This window comes from Aedes albopictus, chromosome 3 (assembly GCF_035046485.1).
Source record: "Aedes albopictus strain Foshan chromosome 3, AalbF5, whole genome shotgun sequence".
NCBI classification, from domain to species: domain Eukaryota; kingdom Metazoa; phylum Arthropoda; class Insecta; order Diptera; family Culicidae; genus Aedes; species Aedes albopictus.
The window spans coordinates 75,801,264-75,827,146 of NC_085138.1; the positions used below are offsets into that span (position 1 = coordinate 75,801,264).

At 38.9% G+C, this 25,883-nt stretch overlaps 1 protein-coding gene and 1 long non-coding RNA gene across 2 annotated transcripts in view; both read right to left on the reverse strand.

Annotated features, from left to right (window-relative positions):
• The window catches only part of LOC109402042 (cytochrome P450 4c3-like), a 59,342-nt gene that overhangs the window by 12,090 nt on the left and 21,369 nt on the right, over window positions 1-25,883 (reverse strand). The window lies entirely within an intron of this gene.
• LOC115268798 (uncharacterized) overlaps window positions 1,365-25,883 on the reverse strand; it is a 31,424-nt gene continuing 6,905 nt past the window's right edge. The window contains exons 3-4 of the long non-coding RNA XR_009999411.1: window positions 2,694-3,156; window positions 1,365-2,635 (exon numbers count right to left, since the gene is read on the reverse strand). This is a non-coding gene — a long non-coding RNA (uncharacterized LOC115268798). The remainder of the gene's footprint in view (window positions 2,636-2,693; window positions 3,157-25,883) is intronic.

Consider the following 25,883-nt stretch of genomic DNA (forward strand, 5'->3'; position numbering starts at 1 on the left):
ACAAATTCAACTTATTTAAGTATGTTGGCAAAAAAGATCAGAGTAAACAAAAAAATAATTTATTTCATCCGGTAACGTTCATGGGCCTGTAGAATGACCCATCGCTTCAGTAGTGTAATAACAATCCACTTAATTACGCTATCTATATCGCTAATATCTTTGGAAATCTAAATCAGGGTCTGTCCATAAACAACGTAGACACTTTAGGGGGGGGGGGTGTTGTGGATCTGGCCAAAGTCTACGCTTCATACAAATTTCGAAAATTTTGTATGGACAAAAGTGTACGAGAGGGGAGGGGGGTCTGAGATGGCCAAAAATGAGTACGTAGTTGATGGACAGCCTACGACTATAGACTACAATAGACTATCTTCTATGGACCTGTAGGGTGCTGCATCGCATTGGTAATCTCATAACAACCCATTGATCACGCTTGCAAATCTAAAGGCCTGTATTCGCGAGAGTTCTTGGATGACCTAGATCATCTTTTAAAATGGCTACTCAAAAAAAAAACTATCTTCCACGGACCTGTAGGATGTTGCATCGCATCATTAATGTAATAACCCATTGATCACGCTTGTATATCTAAAGGCCTATATTCACGAAATTTTTTGGAGGATCTCAAGGAGGACATCTTGCGTAATCAGCACATCTACCGGAAAATCTTCCATTGACCTGTAGGTTGTTGCATCGTCTCAGTAATATAATAACAACCTATTGATCACGCTTGTACATCACTCGCGGAAGTTCTTGGAGGACCTACAACCACCGACGAACCGACGTGACAGCTAGAACAAATAAATTCAAATTTGTTGTCCCCGACGCCATGATGAAAAATAGCCGAACACTACCGCCTCCTCTATAACGGCTCGCGTTGTTTTGATAGCATGATTCCAAACCCCCGTGTATTCATATAGGAAGAGGTTCGTGTCTGCACTGATTTGACAGAAGCGTTCGCTCGCTTCGCTGGTCGACCGTTAAATTTGGGGGGGACAGTTTTGAATCACCACTGTCACGTCGGTTCGTCGGTGCTACATCTTTGAAAACTAGGGTAGGACGGGGCAAGATGAGCACCCCTCCGTTATACTACTTTTATGATGTATTTTGCCCAAACAACTTCATAATCCGTTAGAATATACTTCATCCTGTTTGTAAACCTGATAAAAGGTACTTCATAATAAACGAATTAAAAAGTATCATCAAATTAGTCATAGCATGAATTTTTAGCATTTTATTATAAGAAATCATCAGAATAAAATAAGGTTTTATGTCATCATTTTTTACCATAATTCTGGTTATCAGCCAATATTAATAGCTTATTGCAAAGCATTGTGATATCTTTCCAGATATCAACTGCTCGAGTCTACTGTTAAATAAAAACTGTCTTTATTTCAATCTACAAGTTTAAAAATCACTTAATTCTACATACATAGATTTGTTCTCTACACAATACTTATCCTAGTGGGAGGTGAGAGAGAGAGAGAGAGAGAGAGAGAGAGAGAGAGAGAGAGAGAGAGAGAGAGAAAGTATAAGCGAATAAGGCACCAACGCTTGTTGCGTGATGCACTTGGCAGCAGTCTAAGTAATTTATGTGTATGCAAGTATTATTGCATGAGAACGGAGTGCTATGCTGAAAGAGTCGAGTTACGGTTCATGTGGGGTTTTGCATTTGAAGTGATTTCTGAAGTGCCAATGACATAGGTCATTGCTATGTGATATTTGAGAATACATGACAACGGCCCGAATCTGATGGTATTCGAATGGTGTAGTTCTTGCCCACCCACCCAGAGCTTAATGACATTTACTGAAGCGAGTAAGATCAGTTCACTCATGAGCGATCAATTTCACCGCCTAACCAGTGATGAGACGATGGCGCTCACCGGTTAACATAAATTTATTGAATGTTAATATATCCAAAAAATACTAACTTTATGTTCATAATCGTAACTTTATTTGGAGTTCCACACCATTAGTACAGTGGAATCATTCGTTCAAAATAATGAGCATCCGAAAGATCAGAATACAAGCTGAGCCCGGCGTCCTCGAAGGTCTCGGAACGGATCCTAATTTTTCCTTCAGATGGTGCAAATTAGTCTATAGTTCAACCAGGACAAATCTTCTTCTTCTTCTTCTTCTTCTTCTTTATGGCTCGACGTCCCCACTGGGACTTGGCCTGCCTCGCTCCTCGCTTCAACTTAGTGTTCTTTGAGCAGTTCCACAGTTATTAATTGAAGGGCTTCCTTTGCCTGCCATTGCATGAATTTGTACATTGTGAGACAAGTACAATGATACACTATGCCCAGGGAGTCGAGAAAATTTTCCCGACTGGAACGGGAATCCAACCCGCCGTTTCCGAATTGGCGATCTATAGTTTTAATCACTAGGCTAACTGGAAATCCCTAGCAGGACAGGTCGTCAGGACAAATCGTCATCCGAAATTCCATGGACACAGTTGGCACAGGTTGGCAATATGGATATGCACCGATTCCTTAACACAGTCTCATTCCTCGTCACGAATCGGGATTCCGATCGAATTACGATTTGATGAACGTAACGATACGGACGTCGTAAACAAGAACATCACGGCGGGGCTGAATGCTCCTTGGCCTTCTTCCAGGCTCAGCGAAACCAAGAATACCTAGAAAATGCAAGGGGAAAGTTATAATTGCTCAAAATTGAAGTAAATAAATTCGTACCTGTACGTAAAAAACCTCATTAGAGCTCTGAGCGGCTCTATTCCTACCAAGCGACTTGCAAGTTAATAACAACCGCAACAACCAAAAGCAAGGCATACTTGTACCACTATTTTAGTTCTATCTTTTCCCGCAAGCTTGGTGATGGCGCTGTGTTTTTGCTTCCAAAAAAATAATTAAATGCTGACCGAGATGTGCTTCAAATAAACATTTCCCGTTCTTCTCGTGTTTGATGCTTCGGTTTCCCTGCGGTACTATTCCAACTTCCAGTGGATTGTTAGTTTTCGGCGGAACCGTCGAATCCGTCGTAATACGTACGGTCCTGTAGAAACTGTCCTTCGATCCTACCGATCATTACCGCGCCTTTGGTGATGCGTTCTACCTTGTGCAGACCTTTGAACAGGGCTACGTGTTTGTTGGGATTCTACTAGTTCCAGAATGTCGTGGCAGATTCTGAAGTTTAGCTCTGAAATAGTAAACGGTAATAATATTTAAAGGCCGTTGAACGATATTGTAATTAAGATGATTTTCCCGAGCCCGAAATAAACTTGGGGTGCAATTAATTACCACTACCAGTATGCATTATATGGGTTCTTGTGTACTCCCAAGCCTGAAATCAGCATAGGATACACAAATCACCCGAGGATGCATTCAGTTCAAATTGTGCATCATATGGGATCTAGTATAGACGGATTTCGCGCCAACTCAGATTATAATGAAACTTTCTGGGTGTGTAGACCTTGACTGGATAAGCCACTTTGCATACTTAGTTTCTTCAAAAATTATCTAGACTATCTTTTGAAAAGGGCTAAACTTTTTTTTACCGATTTTTTTCAAATATGTTTAATAAAAAAATGACTACTCCTACAAGAAAGTGTTGTATGAGTGATTGTCACTAAATACGTTAAGTTTCAAGAAAAAATATTGAAAAAATTCCAAATTGAGCCCTTAAAAATCGTTTTTAAAAATTCAAAGTCTATTTACAAAAAAAAAACACACCATCTTTGATATCGATGAAATTTTGTCTCCAGATAGGTAAATATGCTCCCTACCAACCGTCCATAGGTACACTACAAGATGGGCATTTTTAAGAAAAAAAAGTTTTTCTGACAAATTTTCATGTCCAAATGTGTCTTTTGTTATCAAAAACTAAACCAGTGAAGGTCGTAATCATCTCAGAATCCAGTGAAACACAATTTGTTAGGAGATTGTGCCTCATTTATTCAAGGAGATTTTGTCTTATTCATTCAATCAATTCATTTTTTATATTTAAATGAATACTTAAATGTATTCTCTTATGAAATGACGAATTTTGTTCCAAATCGTATTTGGAGTTAGCAGCACCTTCTCAGATTACAATGAAACTTTCTGGGTGTGTAGACCTTGACTAGATAAGCCACTTTGCATACTTAGTTTCTTCAAAATTTATCTAAACTGTCTTTTTTAATGGGCATTTTTTTTTCAAATGCATTTCGTAAAAAAATGACTACTCCCACAAAAAAGTGTTGTATGGTCCACTGCACGAATTTATGCTGGCCTGCTTACTCTCACACGAAATTTGACGTTTGAGCGGTGTCGGCACCGCTCAAACATAAATTTGCGATGAGAGTAAGCAGGCCAGCATAAATTCGTGCAGTGGACCATGGGTGATTTTCACAAAATAATTCAAAATAAAAAAAAATGAAAGAAAACCAAATTGAGCCCTACAATGAAAAACTCATTTGAAAAAAAAAATCAAAGTCGGTTTACAAATAAAAACATTTTCGTTTTCGATGAAAAATTGTCCCAAGATAAGTAATTATGTTCCCTACCAATCGTCCATCAGGTATCAGCTCCAGAGGTACGTTTCCTCCAACCGTCCATACACGACCAGATGGGTACTTTTAAGTAAAAGCAGTTTTTCTAACAAAAACTTTTTTGTGTCAAAATGATTTTTTAGTGTCTTTTGTTATTAAAAACTTAATCAGTGATGGTAAGAATCCCCCCAAAATCCAATGAACCACATTTTGTGATAGATTTTGTCTCATTTATTCAATCATTTGGAAAGGTTTTCTTTTATTTTATTTACATAAATACTTCATTAAAAATGTATCCTTGTCGCACCTTTTTATCGACTTGTTTCAAATGCATTCAATGAAAAAATAACAACTCCTAAAAATAAATTTTGTATGGATGACTATCACAAAATATTTCTAAGAAATAGTATTGAAAACATCCTGATTGTGCCCTACACTGAAACGAATAATTTAAAAATAATACAATTTCGATTAAAAAACACATTTTTGATATCGATGAAATTTCGTCTCAAGATAGGTACCGTAAACCGGGGTCAAATTGATCTTCGGGTCGAAATTGATCAGACGTTTTTCGGTTAGATATAGCATACTTTAAATAGTTTCCCTGCAAATATCGTTTTGTACTCGATTCCCACAGCACGATTCATTTGAAGAAACTATGAAAAGTATGCTCAATCTTACTGAAAATCGTCTGATCAATTTCGGCCCGGAGATCAATTTGACCCCGGTTTACGGTAATTATGTTCCCCACCAACCGTCCATACACAACAAGACGGGCACTTTTAAGAAAAAAAAGTTTGCCTAAAAAAATGGTATTTATGTTTTTGAATCGACTTTGAATTTTAAAATAGTTATTTATGCAACAAGTTGCAAAATGATGATTTTTTCAGCACGAGTCGTACATTTATCCAACGAGGCTTGCCGAGTTGGATAAATACGACGAGTGCTGAAAAAATCGAGTTTTGCAACGAGTTGCATACAAAGTTTTTTGTAATTGCAAAAAAATCGTTAAGTTTAATCTCTTCTTGTAACACAAACATGTAACAAGAGAAACCACGTGCGCGCCTCCAAGCACGCCTGTGTTGTATTTTTGTTCGATCAGGTAGGCTATGGTAGGCTGGGTGTCACGAATTTTCAATCTCCCGTCGTCGTCATGCAGCAGCATAGGCGTGAGCATAGGCAAGAGCGAAAGCAGTTCCAGCTACAGCATCTACACCTGATCTGCAGTCCGAATCAGAATCTCAATCATCCTGATTCGGACTCGAGCTGCTCAGTGAATATAGAAGCAGCAGCTGTATCAACGGAAGTGGTGGTAGTTGGGAAAAAGTGTGCGCTGGCAAAAGTGCCGAAAAGTATTACTTTTCAGCACTCTTAAGAGTGCCGAAAAGTAGTACTTTTCGGCACTTTTGTTTTAGTGAAGAAAAGTAGGCCGTTATATTGCCCTTGCCGCGAGTGAAAATTAGGGGAATATGCAACGCAATTACAAAAATGATTTTTTTCAGTCAGTTTTTTGTAATAGTAGTCATGTTTTTTACTAAACGCATTTGCAAAAAATCGATAAAAAAGTTAGCCCTTTTCAAAAGACAGTCTAGATGAATTTTGATGAAACTAAGTATGCAAAGTGGCTTATCTAGTCAAGGTTTACATATTCAGGAAGTTTTATTGTAATCTGAGAGGGAGCTGCTAACTCCAAATACGATTTAGGACGAAAATCACCATTTCCAAAGAGAAACCATTTGTAATAAAGTATTTATTTAAATATAAAAATTTAATTGATCGAATGAATAAGACAAAATCTCCTTGAATAAATGAGACAAAATCTCTTAACAAATTATGTTTCATTGGATTCTGAAATGATTACGACCTTCACTGGTTTAGTTTTTGATAACAAAAGACATTGAAAAAAAAATCGTTTGGACATGAACAAGTTTTTGTTAGAAAAACTTTTTTTCCTTAAAAGTGCCCATCTGGTTGGTAGGGAACATAATTACCTATCTTGAGACAAAATTTCATCGAAATCGAAGATGGTGTTTTTTTTTTGAAAATCGACTTTGAATTTTTTAAAACGATTTTTTCAGTGTAGGACTCAATGTAGGATCTAGTACATTCCTAAGCCCGAGATGAGCTTAGGATACACAAATCACCCAAGAGTGCATTCAGTTTAAATTGTGCATCATATGGGAACTATAGACACTATAGATTCCATAGACTCGCGGAGACATGGTTGAGCAATACGATTTTAGTGTGTTTTTCCGTGAATTTAGAGTGTACCGAGCGAATATGACGTCACGCAATCCATTGTCGCTATTGAAATCGTGACGTCATGCTCGTTTGGCTACACGAACTGACAGTTCGTTTGGCTACAGTTGTCTTCGCCTTCGCGAGTCTATGGAATCTATAGTGTCTATAATGGGAACTAGTATATTCCTAAGTCCAAGATGAGCTTAGAATACACAAATCATCCGAGAGTGCATTCAGTTCAAATTGTGGATCATATGGGAACTAGTATATTCCTAAGCCCGAGATGAGCTTAGGATACACAAATCATCCGAGAGTGCATTCAGTTCAAATTGTGGATCATATGGGAACTAGGGTAGGTAATCATGAATTGAACCAAATTGCGGTTTTCTGAAGCAGCGGACAATTTGACCGATTTTTTCTCCCACATGGAAATAATTTACTAGAGTAAAATCTCATGCACATAAAAGTCACGGGTATTAACTTATTGTAAAATGGTAAAAAGTTTGTATTTGCACTAAATTTCATTGAAAAGTTCGAATATTTCTGAACAATGATTTTAATCTTAATTTGAACCATCGTAATCATGGTTTGAACCAATTTTAATCTAGGTTTGAACTACTGGCGGCAGCAGCTCAAGGAATTTATACAACAGCCAATTTTATGCTAAACAATCAAAAATCACTTGAATCTGCCAATTCTCATTACTATTTTTCATAAGGCAGTGGAATCGCAACTCAGAATGCTCAGAATTCTTCAGCAATTTGGAAACTAAATTTGGAATTTTCCATCCCCCAAGAGTAAACAAAGCAACCACTAGCGCAGTCTGTCGGCCAACACTGGAAACTCGCCCCCGTTCACTAGTTCAAACCTAGATTACAAATGGTTCAATTCAAGATAACATTCTCCAAGCACGAATCACGTGTAAATTTGATAATTTTTTGAAACATAATTCGAAATATTATTCGGTTGGTCGATTCTACGATAAATAGACTTTCATTTGACGTATTCACTTATTGCGTGTGATACAATGCGTGGGCTGTACGAGTGCTCCGAAAATGTGCTTCCTCTGGGGGAAAATGGATGAAATCAGTAACAAATTTTGAAAACGACGTATAATCAATGCTACATCAGTGATTATACGTCGTTTTCAAAATTTGTTACTGAAATCACAGTGATTTTTTTCAATTGCCTATTTTTGATTAAGAAAACGTTTTATTCAGTGCTTTTAAAGGCAATGCTACAAGGTTCTATAATGAAAAGCCGTTTACAACCGTTTTTGGGAAATTATTTTCCTAAACAGTATGTAATTTTAATGAATCTTGAAATGGTTCAAATTAAGATTACAATTTGACTAGTTCAAAGCTTGATTTCTTACCCTAGTATATTCCTAAGCCTGAGATGAGCTTAGGATACACAAATCATCCGAGAGTGCATTCAGTTTAAATTGTGCATCATATGGGATCTAGTATACTGCCTATGATCGCATAATTGTCCCATATGAATAGGAAACCCAGCAAAGATGGGACTGATATGCGATCATGGGCAGTATACTCCTAATTCAAAGATGAGCTTAGGATACTCAAATCACCCGAGAGTGCATACAGTATAAATTGTGCATCATATGAACCACTTAGGTGACATCAAATGATGAACGACAACATTAAGCTCAGAACGAATCTGAAATAAAATTTAGTTCACACCCAAGCATCAAATACACTTAGGTGTCATCAAATGATGAACGACAACAATAAGCTCAGCACGAATCTGAAATAAAGTCTAGATTACACTCAAGCATCAAATACACTTAGGTGACATCAAATGATGAACGACAACATTAAGCTCAGAACGAATCTGAAAATAAAGTCTGGATCACACCCAAGCATCAAATACACTTAGGTCAGCGTTTCTCAAACTATGGGTCGCGACCCACTGGTGGGTCGCGGGCTGATTTTTGGTGGGTCGCGAAGTCTCTATTAACTTATGTCGAATGTTATTGTGTAATTTTATTCAAAGCTTTGTATTATAAGTCATGTCTGGAGTATATTGAATAACAACTGTCTGCATTTCGATATCGATTCTAAAACTACAAGTTTTCAAATGGAAGTTTTACGATCAGGCCAAAATTTTAGATTATACTTGCAAAAAAAAAAGAGTTCAAGTTGTAGCTTGCAGTTAGTATTTTCTGTTAGACTTACACGCCAGTTTCAGCAGTTAAAATATTAAAAAAAGAAAATAGAAAACTATCAAATTTGGACAAGAAACCATACCTTTACCGAACTTCAGTAAAGCTCAGATGAATGCTGATAATCTGAACTTTAAAGGAACAACTGAAAAGTAATTTCAATAAAAATGGAAATAAAATAAGTGTTTATGAAGGATATCATTAAAAATGTCAAGAGGACTCATCTGACATTCAGCAGTACTTTAATTCTAAAAACTACTTGATTTTCGTCTAGTCGCCGAGAATACCTATAACATTTTCAATCGAGATTTAATTTTAAAATAGATTTCGAATTTCTGCAAACAGGTTAAATATATTTGAAACTTGGAATCTCATCTCAATTTTCTTAAGATTAAGGTTAGCTGATGCTGCAAACTTGAGCACATTCACCTTTCTTAGATTTTTTCAAAAAAAAAGCACTATAAATAATAAAAAATACCTTTTTTCAGTTTGAGGACTACGTAACGCTAGATTATCACAACCTATGAAAGTGATAAGATGTATGTATTTAAAAAAGCAACCCAAATTTGCGAAAAAAAATACAAATTTCATAAATTTTTGTGCTGGTGGGTCGCCAAATTCTTAGGAAAAAAAAAGTGCGTCGCAAGCTAAAAAAGTTTGAGAACCCCTGACTTAGGTGACATCAAATGATAAACGACAACATTAAGCTCAGAACGAATCTGAAAATAAAGTCTGGATCACACCCAAGCATCAAATACACTTAGGTAACATCAAATGATGAACGACAACAATAAGCTCAGAACGAATCTGAAATAAAGTCTGGATCACACCTAAGCATCAAATACACTTAGGTGACATCAAATGATGAACGACAACAATAAGCTCAGAACGAATCTGAAATAAAGTCTAGATTACACCCAAGCATCAAATACATTTAGGTGACATCAAATGATGAACGACAACATTAAGCTCAGAACGAATCTGAAATAAAATGTAGTTCACACCCAAGCATCAAATACACTTAGGTGACATCAAATGTTGAACGACAGCATTAAGCTCAGAACGAATCTGAAATAAAATGTAGTTCACACCCAAGCATCAAATACACTTAGGTGACATCAAATGATGAACAACAACATTAAGCTCAGAACGAATCTGAAAATAAAGTCTGGATCACACCCTAGCATCAAATACACTTAGGTGACATCAAATTTTGAACGACAGCATTAAGCTCAGAACGAATCTGAAATAAAATGTAGTTCACACCCAAGCATCAAATACACTTAGGTGACATCAAATGATGAACGACAACATTAAGCTCAGAACGAATCTGAAAATAAAGTCTGGATCACACCCAAGCATCAAATACACTTAGGTAACATCAAATGATGAACGACAACATTAAGCTTAGAACGAATCTGAAAATAAAGTCTAGATCACACCTAAGCATCAAATACACTTAGGTGACATCAAATGATGAACGACAACAATAAGCTCAGAACGAATCTGAAATAAAGTCTAGATTACACTCAAGCATCAAATACACTTAGGTGACATCAAATGATGAACGACAACATTAAGCTCAGAACGAATCTGAAAATAAAGTCTAGATTACACCCAAGCATCAAATACACTTAGGTGACATCAAATGATGAACGACAGCATTAAGCTCAGAACGAATCTGAAAATAAAGTCTGGATCACACCCAAGCATCAAATACACTTAGGTGACATCAAATGATAAACGACAGCATTAAGCTCAGAACGAATCTGAAAATAAAGTCTGGATCACACCCAAGCATCAAATACACTTAGGTAACATCAAATGATGAACGACAACATTAAGCTCAGAACGAATCTGAAAATAAAGTCTGGATCACACCTAAGCATCAAATACACTTAGGTGACATCAAATGTAGTTCACACCCAAGCATCAAATACACTTAGGTGACATCAAATGATGAACGACAACAATAAGCTCAGAACGAATCTGAAATAAAGTCTAGATTACACCCAAGCATCAAATACACTTAGGTGACATCAAATGTTGAACGACAACAATAAGCTCAGAACGAATCTGAAATAAAATGTAGTTCACACCCAAGCATCAAATACACTTAGGTGACATCAAATGATGAACGACAACAATAAGCTCAGAACGAATCTGAAATAAAGTCTAGATTACACCCAAGCATCAAATACACTTAGGTAACATCAAATGATGAACGACAACATTAAGCTTAGAACGAATCTGAAAATAAAGTCTAGATCACACCTAAGCATCAAATACACTTAGGTGACATCAAATGATGAACGACAACAATAAGCTCAGAACGAATCTGAAATAAAGTCTAGATTACACTCAAGCATCAAATACACTTAGGTGACATCAAATGATGAACGACAACATTAAGCTCAGAACGAATCTGAAAATAAAGTCTAGATTACACCCAAGCATCAAATACACTTAGGTGACATCAAATGTTGAACGACAACAATAAGCTCAGAACGAATCTGAAATAAAATGTAGTTCACACCCAAGCATCAAATACACTTAGGTAACATCAAATGATGAACGACAACATTAAGCTCAGAACGAATCTGAAAATAAAGTCTGGATCACACCCAAGCATCAAATACACTTAGGTGACATCAAATGATGAACGACAACATTAAGCTTAGAACGAATCTGAAATAAAATGTAGTTCACACCCAAGCATCAAATACACTTAGGTAACATCAAATGATGAACGACAACATTAAGCTTAGAACGAATCTGAAAATAAAGTCTAGATCACACCTAAGCATCAAATACACTTAGGTGACATCAAATGATGAACGACAACAATAAGCTCAGAACGAATCTGAAATAAAGTCTAGATTACACTCAAGCATCAAATACACTTAGGTGACATCAAATGATGAACGACAACAATAAGCTCAGAACGAATCTGAAATAAAGTCTAGATTACACTCAAGCATCAAATACACTTAGGTGACATCAAATGATGAACGACAACATTAAGCTCAGAACGAATCTGAAATAAAATGTAGTTCACACCCAAGCATCAAATACACTTAGGTAACATCAAATGATGAACGACAACATTAAGCTTAGAACGAATCTGAAAATAAAGTCTAGATCACACCTAAGCATCACATACACTTAGGTGACATCAAATGATGAACGACAACAATAAGCTCAGAACGAATCTGAAATAAAGTCTAGATTACACTCAAGCATCAAATACACTTAGGTGACATCAAATGATGAACGACAACATTAAGCTCAGAACGAATCTGAAATAAAATGTAGTTCACACCCAAGCATCAAATACACTTAGGTAACATCAAATGATGAACGACAACATTAAGCTCAGAACGAATCTGAAATAAAGTCTAGATTACACCCAAGCATCAAATACACTTAGGTAACATCAAATGATGAACGACAACATTAAGCTTAGAACGAATCTGAAAATAAAGTCTAGATCACATCTAAGCATCAAATACACTTAGGTGACATCAAATGATGAACGACAACAATAAGCTCAGAACGAATCTGAAATAAAGTCTAGATTACACCCAAGCATCAAATACACTTAGGTAACATCAAATGATGAACGACAACATTAAGCTTAGAACGAATCTGAAAATAAAGTCTAGATCACATCTAAGCATCAAATACACTTAGGTGACATCAAATGATGAACGACAACAATAAGCTCAGAACGAATCTGAAATAAAGTCTAGATTACACTCAAGCATCAAATACACTTAGGTGACATCAAATGATGAACGACAACAATAAGCTCAGAACGAATCTGAAATAAAATGTAGTTCACACCCAAGCATCAAATACACTTAGGTGACATCAAATGTTGAACGATAGCATTAAGCTCAGAACGAATCTGAAATAAAATGTAGTTCACACCCAAGCATCAAATACACTTAGGTGACATCAAATGATGAACAACAACATTAAGCTCAGAACGAATCTGAAAATAAAGTCTGGATCATACCCAAGCATCAAATACACTTAGGTGACATAAAATTTTGAACGACAGCATTAAGCTCAGAACGAATCTGAAAATAAAGTCTGGATCACACCCAAGCATCAAATACACTTAGGTAACATCAAATGATGAACGACAACATTAAGCTTAGAACGAATCTGAAAATAAAGTCTAGATCACATCTAAGCATCAAATACACTTAGGTGACATCAAATGATGAACGACAACAATAAGCTCAGAACGAATCTGAAATAAAGTCTAGATTACACCCAAGCATCAAATACACTTAGGTAACATCAAATGATGAACGACAACATTAAGCTTAGAACGAATCTGAAAATAAAGTCTAGATCACATCTAAGCATCAAATACACTTAGGTGACATCAAATGATGAACGACAACAATAAGCTCAGAACGAATCTGAAATAAAGTCTAGATTACACTCAAGCATCAAATACACTTAGGTGACATCAAATGATGAACGACAACAATAAGCTCAGAACGAATCTGAAATAAAATGTAGTTCACACCTAAGCATCAAATACACTTAGGTGACATCAAATGATGAACAACAACATTAAGCTCAGAACGAATCTGAAAATAAAGTCTGGATCACACCCAAGCATCAAATACACTTAGGTGACATCAAATGATGAACGACAACATTAAGCTCAGAACGAATCTGAAAATAAAGTCTGGATCACACCCAAGCATCAAATACACTTAGGTGACATCAAATGATGAACGACAGCATTAAGCTCAGAACGAATCTGAAAATAAAGTCTGGATCACACCCAAGCATCAAATACACTTAGGTAACATCAAATGATGAACGACAACATTAAGCTCAGAACGAATCTGAAAATAAAGTCTGGATCACACCCAAGCATCAAATACACTTAGGTGACATCAAATGTAGTTCACACCCAAGCATCAAATACACTTAGGTGACATCAAATGATGAACGACAACAATAAGCTCAGAACGAATCTGAAATAAAGTCTAGATTACACTCAAGCATCAAATACACTTAGGTGACATCAAATGATGAACAACAACATTAAGCTCAGAACGAATCTGAAAATAAAGTCTGGATCACACCCAAGCATCAAATACACTTAGGTGACATCAAATGATGAACGACAGCATTAAGCTCAGAACGAATCTGAAAATAAAGTCTGGATCACACCCAAGCATCAAATACACTTAGGTGACATCAAATGATGAACGACAGCATTAAGCTCAGAACGAATCTGAAAATAAAGTCTGGATCACACCCAAGCATCAAATACACTTAGGTAACATCAAATGATGAACGACAACATTAAGCTTAGAACGAATCTGAAAATAAAGTCTAGATCACAGGATGCACAAATCACCCGAGGGTGCATTCAGGTTATATTGTGCATCAAATGGGTTCTTATGTATTCCCAAACTCGACATAAGCTGAGGATGTACAAATCACCCGAGGGTGCATTTAGTTAATATTGTGCATCAAATGGGTTCTTATGTACTTCCATGCTCGAAACAAGCTTAGGATGCAAAAATCACCCGAGGGTGCATTCAGTTAATATTGTGCATCAAATGGGTTCTTATGTACTCCAAATCTCGGTAAAAGCTTAGAATGCACAAATCACCCGAGAGTGCATTCAGGTTATATTGTGCATCAAATGGGTTCTTATGTACTTCCAAGCTCAAAACAAGCTTAGGATGTACAAATCACCCGAGGGTGCATTTAGTTAATATTGTGCATCAAATGGGTTCTTATGTACTTCCAAGCTCAAAACAAGCTTAGGATGCAAAAATCACCCGAGGGTGCATTTGATTAATATTGTGCATCAAATGGGTTCTTATGTACTCCCAATCTCGGTGAAAGCTTAGAATGCACAAATCACCCGAGGGTGCATTCAGGTTATATTGTGCATCAAATGGATTCTTATGTACTTCCATGCTCGAAACATGCTTAGGATGCACAAATCACCCGAGGGTGCATTTAGTTAATATTGTGCATCAAATGGGTTCTTATGTACTTCCAAGCTCAAAACAAGCTTAGGATGCACAAATCACCCGAGGCTGCATTCAGTTAATATTGTGCATCAAATGGGTTCTTATGTGCTTCCATGCTCGAAACAAGCTTAGGATGCACAAATCACCCGAGGGTGCATTTGATTAATATTGTGCATCAAATGGGTTCTTATGTACTCCCAATCTCGGTAAAAGCTTAGAATGCACAAATCACCCGAGGGTGCATTCAGGTTATATTGTGCATCAAATGGATTCTTATGTACTTCCATGCTCGAAACAAGCTTAGGATGCACAAATCACCCGAGGGTGCATTTGATTAATATTGTGCATCAAATGGGTTCTTATTTACTCCCAATCTCGATAAAAGCTTAGAATGCACAAATCACCCGAGGGTGCATATGATTAATATTGTGCATCAAATGGGTTCTTATGTGCTCCCAATCTCGATAAAAGCTTAGAATGCACAAATCACCCGAGGGTGCATTCAGGTTATATTGTGCATCAAATGGATTCTTATGTACTTCCATGCTCGAAACAAGCTTAGGATGCACAAATCACCCGAGGGTATCAGGTATCAGGTATCAGTAGGTCGGCTCTAGAGGCACGTTCTCCTCCATTCGGGAAATTTGTGCCATCGCCATGAACACGAGCCTATTCATCATTTACCTGACGGAAAAGGGAAGGAAAAAGGATAGGACATGGGAAAGGACAGGTAAGGGAATAGGATCGTCATACTCGCAAAAGCGTACCACAATGGGTTCACATAGCGTCCTGAAAAGGACACTGTAATAACGCATAAGCGTGCCACAATGGGTTCGAACAGCGCCCTGAGAAGGGCACTGTGATAAAGCATAAAGCGTAAAGAGAGCCTATAGCTCTTTACCACAGCGGGTCAAGAACAACAGAACGTCCTGAAGATTCAGGTTTCTGAAGTCAGTTTCACTTAATAAGTGTTTCCCGAGTACTCGGAAACGCAATTGCGCAAAAACTGGACAGTTACATATTAAATGATACGAAGTTCCATAATCGGATTCACAGCTATCACATGCAAATGAATCAGCTTGCTGAATATTCGCCATGTGATAACTGAGTCGGCAATGGCCAGTCAATGCTCTGACCAGCATGCTGCAATTCTGCTTTGACAGATTTGTTAGATACTTTGCCACCCCTAGAGATGGCTCAGTACAATACAATTTTGTTTGACGACATGACTCCAAACTATTCCAGTATTGTTTGTGCTGAGTGGCAGCCCAGGTGTCAATCTGAAGCTTCACCCAACACTTGGATACCGGAATAGCTGGCTCAGGGCCAATGAAGTCATGTGATGCTCCAGTGCGAGCTAACTCATCAGCCAATTCATTTCCAGCGATGGAAGAATGGCCAGGTACCCATACAAGGTGAACAGCGTTTGCTGAATTCAGCTCCTCAATTTGAGTTCGACAAGCGATAACTATCTTCGACCTGGAGTTGGCCGAAGCAAGTGCTTTAATAGCAGCCTGGCTATCTGAACAGAAGTATATTACTTTGCCCATTACGTGCTGCTGAAGTGCTGATTGCACTCCGCACATAAGAGCAAAGATTTCGGCCTGAAAAACGGTGCAGTGTCTGCCAAGTGAATAAGACTGATACAGCCTTAGCTCACGAGAATAAACACCAGCACCTGCTCGACCTTCGAGAAGGGAGCCATCAGTGTAACATACGATGCCGTCTGAAATACTTCTCTCCAGATAACCAGATGTCCACTCTTCCCGGGAAGGGAATTTCGTGGAAAATGTCCTATATGGAAAATTACAAGCAATTGTAAGATCACTTGGAGCAAGGACAACTTTGTCCCAATTCACCAAAAGTGGAAACAACGAGGTGTGTGTTGAACTGCGGTTCACAGGAGTTTCCTCTAGTAGACCGAGTACCCATAGGCGGTAAGTGCAAGAAAGTGCTTCTTGTTTGAGATGAATGTGTAGTGGGGCAACGTCAAAGAGAACTTCGAGCGCTGCCGTGGGAGTTGAAGAGAACGCTCCAGACATCGCCATTAAGCACATCCTTTGGAGATGGCCTAACTTTGATTGGACCGTTCTCACTTCGCCCTTTTGCCACCACACAAGACATCCATAGGCCAATATTGGCCGAACAACAGTTGTGTAGATCCATTTGATATACTTGGGTTTTAGACCCCAAGTTGTACCAAAGGTTCGCCGGCATTGCCCGAAGGCCATACAAGCTTTCTTGATTCTGAACTCAACATGAGGTGTCCAGGAAAGCTTGGAATCAAGAATGACTCCAACGTACTTTACCTGTTCAGTCACATTGATTTCAGAATCAAAGAGACGTAAAGTTCGAACACCATTACGGTTTCGCTTTTCCGTGAAAAGAACAATAGATGTTTTACTCGGATTAACCGAAAGGCCATATTGGCGACACCAACCCTCAACTACCTGAAGAGCATTTTGCATCAGGTCGAAAAGGGTGCTGATGCACATACCGACTAACAATGTTAGGTAGTCGTCGGCAAAACCATAAGTAGGAAAACCGCTATTATTGAGTTGCCTCAATAGCGTATCTGCTACGAGATTCCATAAAAGTGGTGATAAGACTCCCCCTTGGGGGCATCCACAAACACTCAATTTCCTAATCGCCGCTTGACGCAATGTCGGGAAGAGATGTCGGTTTTTGAGCATTTGGTGAATCCAATTGGAAATCATTGGAGATATACCATGACCCCGTGCGGCTTCCAATATGGCATCGAAAGGCACGTTGTCAAAGGCACCCTCGATATCTAAGAAAACACCCAAGCATGATTGCTTTTGAGCGAATGCCTTCTCGATATCGTAAACAACTTTGTGTAAAAGAGTCACAGTGGACTTTCCAGATTGGTAAGCATGTTGGTTCACATGAAGAGGCACATTGGCCAGATGAACATCACGGATGTGATGATCGACTATGCGTTCTAAGCATTTCAGAAGAAAAGAGGTCAAACTGATAGGTCTGAAGCTCTTTGCTTCTTCATACGACGCGCGACCCACTTTCGGAATAAACTTCACAGTAATATCCCGCCAGGATTTGGGAATATACCCTGTAGCAAAACTGCAAACAAGTAGTTGTTTCAAAACATGTTTGAAATGATCAAATCCCTTCTGAAGCAAAATAGGATAAATCCCATCTGCCCCAGGAGATTTGAAAGGAGCAAAGCTATTAAGTGCCCATTCAATCGATTCTAAAGTTATGATACTCCGAGCCGAAGCTAAAGAATCATAACTACAAGAAAAGACATCAGGTTCATCCGAAGATGTAATATCCACACATCCGGGGAAGTGTGTACTGAATAAACATTCTAAAACTTCCTCATCAGAGGAAGTGAAATCACCATTTGGCAAACGAAGTTCGTTCACTTGAAAATCCTTAGATTTTGCAAGGATTTTGTTCAATCGACTGACTTCACTCAGACTGGAAACATTTGTACAAAGGTTTTTCCAGCCGGATCGTTCAGCAGACCGAAGAGCTTTCTGGTAGGCCTTGCGAGCCGACCTGAAAGCCTCCGATCCAGCCGAACGTCGTCTGTTCCAACTCTTTCTACATTGTTTCCTGAGCTTCGCCAGATCGGAGTTCCACCAAGGGGTTCCTCTTGTGGTCTTCACAGACCGCAGAGGGCAGGCTTCTTCAAAAGCTTCCATGATGAAGGCCGTTGTAGTATCAACGGCATCATCTAAATCACTTGGAGTGTCAATTGATGGTGAGTATCCATGAAATTTGGCTGCAACCAAATCGGTAAAGAGATCCCAGTTGGTTGACCGGGGATTCCTGAAACGCAAAGTTTGCGAAGTAACATTCACATGTTCAAACAAGATGTAACGATGGTCAGATAAAGATTCTTCATCTGACACATGCCAATTGGTTAGCTCATGACTAATTCTGCTAGAGCAAAGCGTTATGTCTAACACTTCCTCTCTACCAGATACCATGAAGGTTGGGCGGTTGCCTATGTTAAGTAATCCAAGATCTGTACTACTTAAGTATTCCATCAAACTGGAGCCTCTCAAATTGATGTCTGAGCTGCCCCAGATTATATGGTGAGCATTAGCATCACTACCAACAATTAGCGGAAGGCCTTTTGAAGTGCAGTATGCAATGACTTGCTTGAAAGCATCCGTAGGGGATGGTTCATCATGCGGTAAATAAACCGAACAATAAACGTATTTCCTGTTGAGGTTGCCAACAGATACATCTATTGTGATAGCACATACATCTCTGGTAGTTAGTTCAGAGATGAGTGTAGCAACGATTGCGTTGTTGACAAGCACACATGCTCGAGGCATGACACGTGAGTTTGCCATTTCATTTTTACTGAAAGTAGCAAACACCGGATTCACAAGGTTTCCTAGATAGAAATTCCCCTTACGAAAGTAAGGTTCTTGGACTAACGCCACTTGGGCTGTACCATTTTGCATAAGTCTACAAAGATTGATCGTTGCTGTTCTTTTGTGCTGAAGATTGATCTGAGCTATCCTAACCGTAGCCACTACCCAAACTAGGCAAGATTAAACTCTTAACAATCACAGCACAAAAAAGAACAGCAACAATATAGCCAGATCGGTATCGATTTGAGTGCGCCAAAGGCGAGGATGCACAGAATACACTGTGTAAAACGCATAATGCGAAACCATATAGGTGAAAATCTAAACTAATTAATAACATCTTCATAATCCCGCCCTTATTCAGCCTCAAGTGTGAGATTGAAGAAGGGCAGCTGATTGTCTCGGAGAAACACAAGGTCCACCGCGCTATTGCTCCGGTTAGCACAGTAAGGGCAAATACTGTGGAGGGTGCCCTGGTACTCCACAGGCTCCGTTTGCGATTAGGTTTTTATAAGACCCCCCTAACCATTCATTCCTAGGCACGGTAAGCGTAAAGCCGCATAACACCATGAATTAGGGGTCACCTGATTAGTGGATTCCTACCACTGGAACAGGCGGTCCGTAGTGCTATTCTTAGCCAGTTGAACTAACCGCTACCGACACTACACAGCTATCTAGGCTGATCGGGAAAAGAAGTTAATATTGATGATCAACTTCATACGGGCCCGAAAAGCCGGGTAATTATGTACTTCCATGCTCGAAACATGCTTAGGATGCACAAATCACCCGAGGGTGCATTTAGTTAATATTGTGCATCAAATGGGTTCTTATGTACTTCCAAGCTCAAAACAAGCTTAGGATGCACAAATCACCCGAGGCTGCATTCAGTTAATATTGTGCATCAAATGGGTTCTTATGTGCTTCCATGCTCGAAACAAGCTTAGGATGCACAAATCACCCGAGGGTGCATTTGATTAATATTGTGCATCAAATGGGTTCTTATGTACTCCCAATCTCGGTAAAAGCTTAGAATGCACAAATCACCCGAGGGTGCATTCAGGTTATATTGTGCATCAAATGGATTCTTATGTACTTCCATGCTCGAAACAAGCTTAGGATGCACAAATCACCCGAGGGTGCATTTGATTAATATTGTGCATCAAATGGGTTCTTATTTACTCCCAATCTCGATAAAAGCTTAGAATGCACAAATCACCCGAGGGTGCATATGATTAATATTGTGCATCAAATGGGTTCTTATGTGCTCCCAATCTCGATAAAAGCTTAGAATGCACAAATCACCCGAGGGTGCATTCAGGTTATATTGTGCATCAAATGGATTCTTATGTACTTCCATGCTCGAAACAAGCTTAGGATGCACAAATCACCCGAGGGTGCATTTAGTTAATATTGTGCATCAAATGGGTTCTTATGTACTTCCATGCTCGAAACAAGCTTAGGATGCACAAATCACCCGAGGGTGCATTCAGGTTATATTGTGCATCAAATGGGTTCTTATGTACTTCCATGCTCATAACAAGCTTAGGATGCACAAATCACCCGAGGGTGCATTTAGTTAATATTGTGCATCAAATGGATTCTTATGTACTTCCATGCTCGAAACAAGCTTAGGATGCACAAATCACCCGAGGGTGCATTTAGTTAATATTGTGCATCAAATGGGTTCTTATGTACTTCCAAGCTCATAACAAGCTTAGGATGCACAAATCACCCGAGGGTGCATTTAGTTAATATTGTGCATCAAATGGATTCTTATGTACTTCCATGCTCGAAACAAGCTTAGGATGCACAAATCACCCGAGGGTGCATTTAGTTAATATTGTGCATCAAATGGATTCTTATGTACTTCCATGCTCGAAACAAGCTTAGGATGCACAAATCACCCGAGGGTGCATTTAGTTAATATTGTGCATCAAATGGATTCTTATGTACTTCCATGCTCAAAACAAGCTTAGGATGCACAAATCATCCGAGGGTGCATTTAGTTAATATTGTGCATCAAATGGATTCTTATGTACTTCCAAGCTCAAAACAAGCTTAGGATGCACAAATCCCCCGAGGGTGCATTTGATTAATATTGTGCATCAAATGGGTTCTTATGTACTCCCAATCTCGATAAAAGCTTAGAATGCACAAATCACCCGAGGGTGCATTCAGGTTATATTGTGCATCAAATGGATTCTTATGTACTTCCATGCTCGAAACAAGCTTAGGATGCACAAATCACCCGAGGGTGCGTTTAGTTAATATTGTGCATCAAATGGGTTCTTATGTACTTCCATGCTCGAAACAAGCTTAGGATGCACAAATCACCCGAGGGTGCATTTAGTTAATATTGTGCATCAAATGGGTTCTTATGTACTTCCATGCTCGAAACAAGCTTAGGATGCACAAATCACCCGAGGGTGCATTTGATTAATATTGTGCATCAAATGGGTTCTTATGTACTCCCAATCTCGGTAAAAGCTTAGAATGCACAAATCACCCGAGGGTGCATTCAGGTTATATTGTGCATCAAATGGATTCTTATGTACTTCCATGCTCGAAACAAGCTTAGGATGCACAAATCACCCGAGGGTGCATTTGATTAATATTGTGCATCAAATGGGTTCTTATGTACTCCCAATCTCGATAAAAGCTTAGAATGCACAAATCACCCGAGGGTGCATATGATTAATATTGTGCATCAAATGGGTTCTTATGTACTCCCAATCTCGATAAAAGCTTAGAATGCACAAATCACCCGAGGGTGCATTCAGGTAATATTGTGCATCAAATGGGTTCTTATGTACTTCCATGCTCGAAACAAGCTTAGGATGCACAAATCACCCGAGGGTGCATATGATTAATATTGTGCATCAAATGGGTTCTTATGTACTCCCAATCTCGGTAAAAGCTTAGAATGCACAAATCACCCGAGGGTGCATTCAGGTTATATTGTGCATCAAATTGGTTCTTATGTACTCCCATGCTCGAAACAAGCTTAGGATGCACAAATCACCCGAGGGTGCATTCAGGTTATATTGTGCATCAAATGGGTTCTTATGTACTTCCAAGCTCAAAACAAGCTTAGGATGCACAAATCACCCGAGGGTGCATTTAGTTAATATTGTGCATCAAATGGGTTCTTATGTACTCCCAATCTCGGTAAAAGCTTAGAATGCACAAATCACCCGAGGGTGCATTCAGGTTATATTGTGCATCAAATTGGTTCTTATGTACTCCCATGCTCGAAACAAGCTTAGGATGCACAAATCACCCGAGGGTGCATTCAGGTAGTATTGTGCATCAAATGGGTTCTTATGTACTTCCATGCTCGAAACAAGCTTAGGATGCACAAATCATCCGAGGGTGCATTTAGTTAATATTGTGCATCAAATGGGTTCTTATGTACTTCCATGCTCGAAACAAGCTTAGGATGCACAAATCATCCGAGGGTGCATTCAGGTAGTATTGTGCATCAAATGGGTTCTTATGTACTTCCATGCTCGAAACAAGCTTAGGATGCACAAATCACCCGAGGGTGCATTTAGTTAATATTGTGCATCAAATGGGTTCTTATGTACTTCCAAGCTCAAAACAAGCTTAGGATGCACAAATCACCCGAGGGTGCATTTAGTTAATATTGTGCATCAAATGGGTTCTTATGTACTTCCAAGCTCAAAACAAGCTTAGGATGCACAAATCACCCGAGGGTGCATTTAGTTAATATTGTGCATCAAATGGGTTCTTATGTACTTCCATGCTCGAAACAAGCTTAGGATGCATAAATCACCCGAGGGTGCATTCAGGTTATATTGTGCATCAAATGGGTTCTTATGTACTTCCATGCTCGAAACAAGCTTAGAATGCACAAATCACCCGAGGGTGCATTTAGTTAATATTGTGCATCAAATGGGTTCTTATGTACTTCCAAGCTCAAAACAAGCTTAGGATGCACAAATCACCCGAGGGTGCATTTAGTTAATATTGTGCATCAAATGGGTTCTTATGTACTTCCATGCTCGAAACAAGCTTAGAATGCACAAATCACCCGAGGGTGCATTTAGTTAATATTGTGCATCAAATGGATTCTTATGTACTTCCAAGCTCAAAACAAGCTTAGGATGCAAAAATCACCCGAGGGTGCATTTGATTAATATTGTGCATCAAATGGGTTCTTATGTACTTCCATGCTCGAAACAAGCTCAGGATGCAAAAATCACCCGAGGGTGCATTTAGTTAATATTGTGCATCAAATGGGTTCTTATGTACTTCCATGCTCGAAACAAGCTCAGGATGCACAAATCACCCGAGGGTGCATTTAGTTAATATTGTGCATCAAATGGGTTCTTATGTACTTCCATGCTCGAAACAAGCTCAGGATGCACAAATCACCCGAGGGTGCATTTAGTTAATATTGTGCATCAAATGGATTCTTATGTACTTCCAAGCTCAAAACAAGCTTAGGATGCAAAAATCACCCGAGGGTGCATTTGATTAATATTGTGCATCAAATGGGTTCTTATGTACTTCCATGCTCGAAACAAGCTCAGGATGCAAAAATCACCCGAGGGTGCATTTAGTTAATATTGTGCATCAAATGGGTTCTTATGTACTTCCATGCTCGAAACAAGCTCAGGATGCACAAATCACCCGAGGGTGCATTCAGGTTATATTGTGCATCAAATGGGTTCTTATGTACTTCCATGCTCGAAACAAGCTCAGGATGCACAAATCACCCGAGGGTGCATTTAGTTAATATTGCGCATCAAATGGATTCTTATGTACTTCCAAGCTCAAAACAAGCTTAGGATGCACAAATCACCCGAGGGTGCATTTGATTAATATTGTGCATCAAATGGGTTCTTATGTACTTCCATGCTCGAAACAAGCTCAGGATGCAAAAATCACCCGAGGGTGCATTTAGTTAATATTGTGCATCAAATGGGTTCTTATGTACTTCCATGCTCGAAACAAGCTCAGGATGCACAAATCACCCGAGGGTGCATTTAGTTAATATTGTGCATCAAATGGGTTCTTATGTACTTCCATGCTCGAAACAAGCTTAGAATGCACAAATCACCCGAGGGTGCATTTAGTTAATATTGTGCATCAAATGGATTCTTATGTACTTCCAAGCTCAAAACAAGCTTAGGATGCAAAAATCACCCGAGGGTGCATTTGATTAATATTGTGCATCAAATGGGTTCTTATGTACTTCCATGCTCGAAACAAGCTCAGGATGCAAAAATCACCCGAGGGTGCATTTAGTTAATATTGTGCATCAAATGGGTTCTTATGTACTTCCATGCTCGAAACAAGCTCAGGATGCACAAATCACCCGAGGGTGCATTTAGTTAATATTGTGCATCAAATGGGTTCTTATGTACTTCCATGCTCGAAACAAGCTCAGGATGCACAAATCACCCGAGGGTGCATTTAGTTAATATTGTGCATCAAATGGATTCTTATGTACTTCCAAGCTCAAAACAAGCTTAGGATGCAAAAATCACCCGAGGGTGCATTTGATTAATATTGTGCATCAAATGGGTTCTTATGTACTTCCATGCTCGAAACAAGCTCAGGATGCAAAAATCACCCGAGGGTGCATTTAGTTAATATTGTGCATCAAATGGGTTCTTATGTACTTCCATGCTCGAAACAAGCTCAGGATGCACAAATCACCCGAGGGTGCATTCAGGTTATATTGTGCATCAAATGGGTTCTTATGTACTTCCATGCTCGAAACAAGCTCAGGATGCACAAATCACCCGAGGGTGCATTTAGTTAATATTGCGCATCAAATGGATTCTTATGTACTTCCAAGCTCAAAACAAGCTTAGGATGCACAAATCACCCGAGGGTGCATTTGATTAATATTGTGCATCAAAAAGGGTTCTTATGTACTTCCAAGCTCAAAACAAGCTTAGGATGCACAAATCACCCGAGGGTGCATTTAGTTAATATTGTGCATCAAATGGGTTCTTATGTACTCCCAATCTCGGTAAAAGCTTAGAATGTACAAATCACCCGAGGGTGCATTCGGGTAATATTGTGCATCAAATGGGTTCTTATGTACTTCCAAGCTCAAAACAAGCTTAGGATGCAAAAATCACCCGAGGGTGCATTTGATTAATATTGTGCATCAAATGGGTTCTTATGTACTTCCATGCTCGAAACAAGCTCAGGATGCAAAAATCACCCGAGGGTGCATTTAGTTAATATTGTGCATCAAATGGGTTCTTATGTACTTCCATGCTCGAAACAAGCTTAGAATGCACAAATCACCCGAGGGTGCATTCAGGTTATATTGTGCATCAAATGGGTTCTTATGTACTTCCATGCTCGAAACAAGCTCAGGATGCAAAAATCACCCGAGGGTGCATTTAGTTAATATTGTGCATCAAATGGGTTCTTATGTACTTCCATGCTCGAAACAAGCTTAGAATGCACAAATCACCCGAGGGTGCATTCAGGTTATATTGTGCATCAAATGGGTTCTTATGTACTTCCATGCTCGAAACAAGCTCAGGATGCACAAATCACCCGAGGGTGCATTTAGTTAATATTGTGCATCAAAT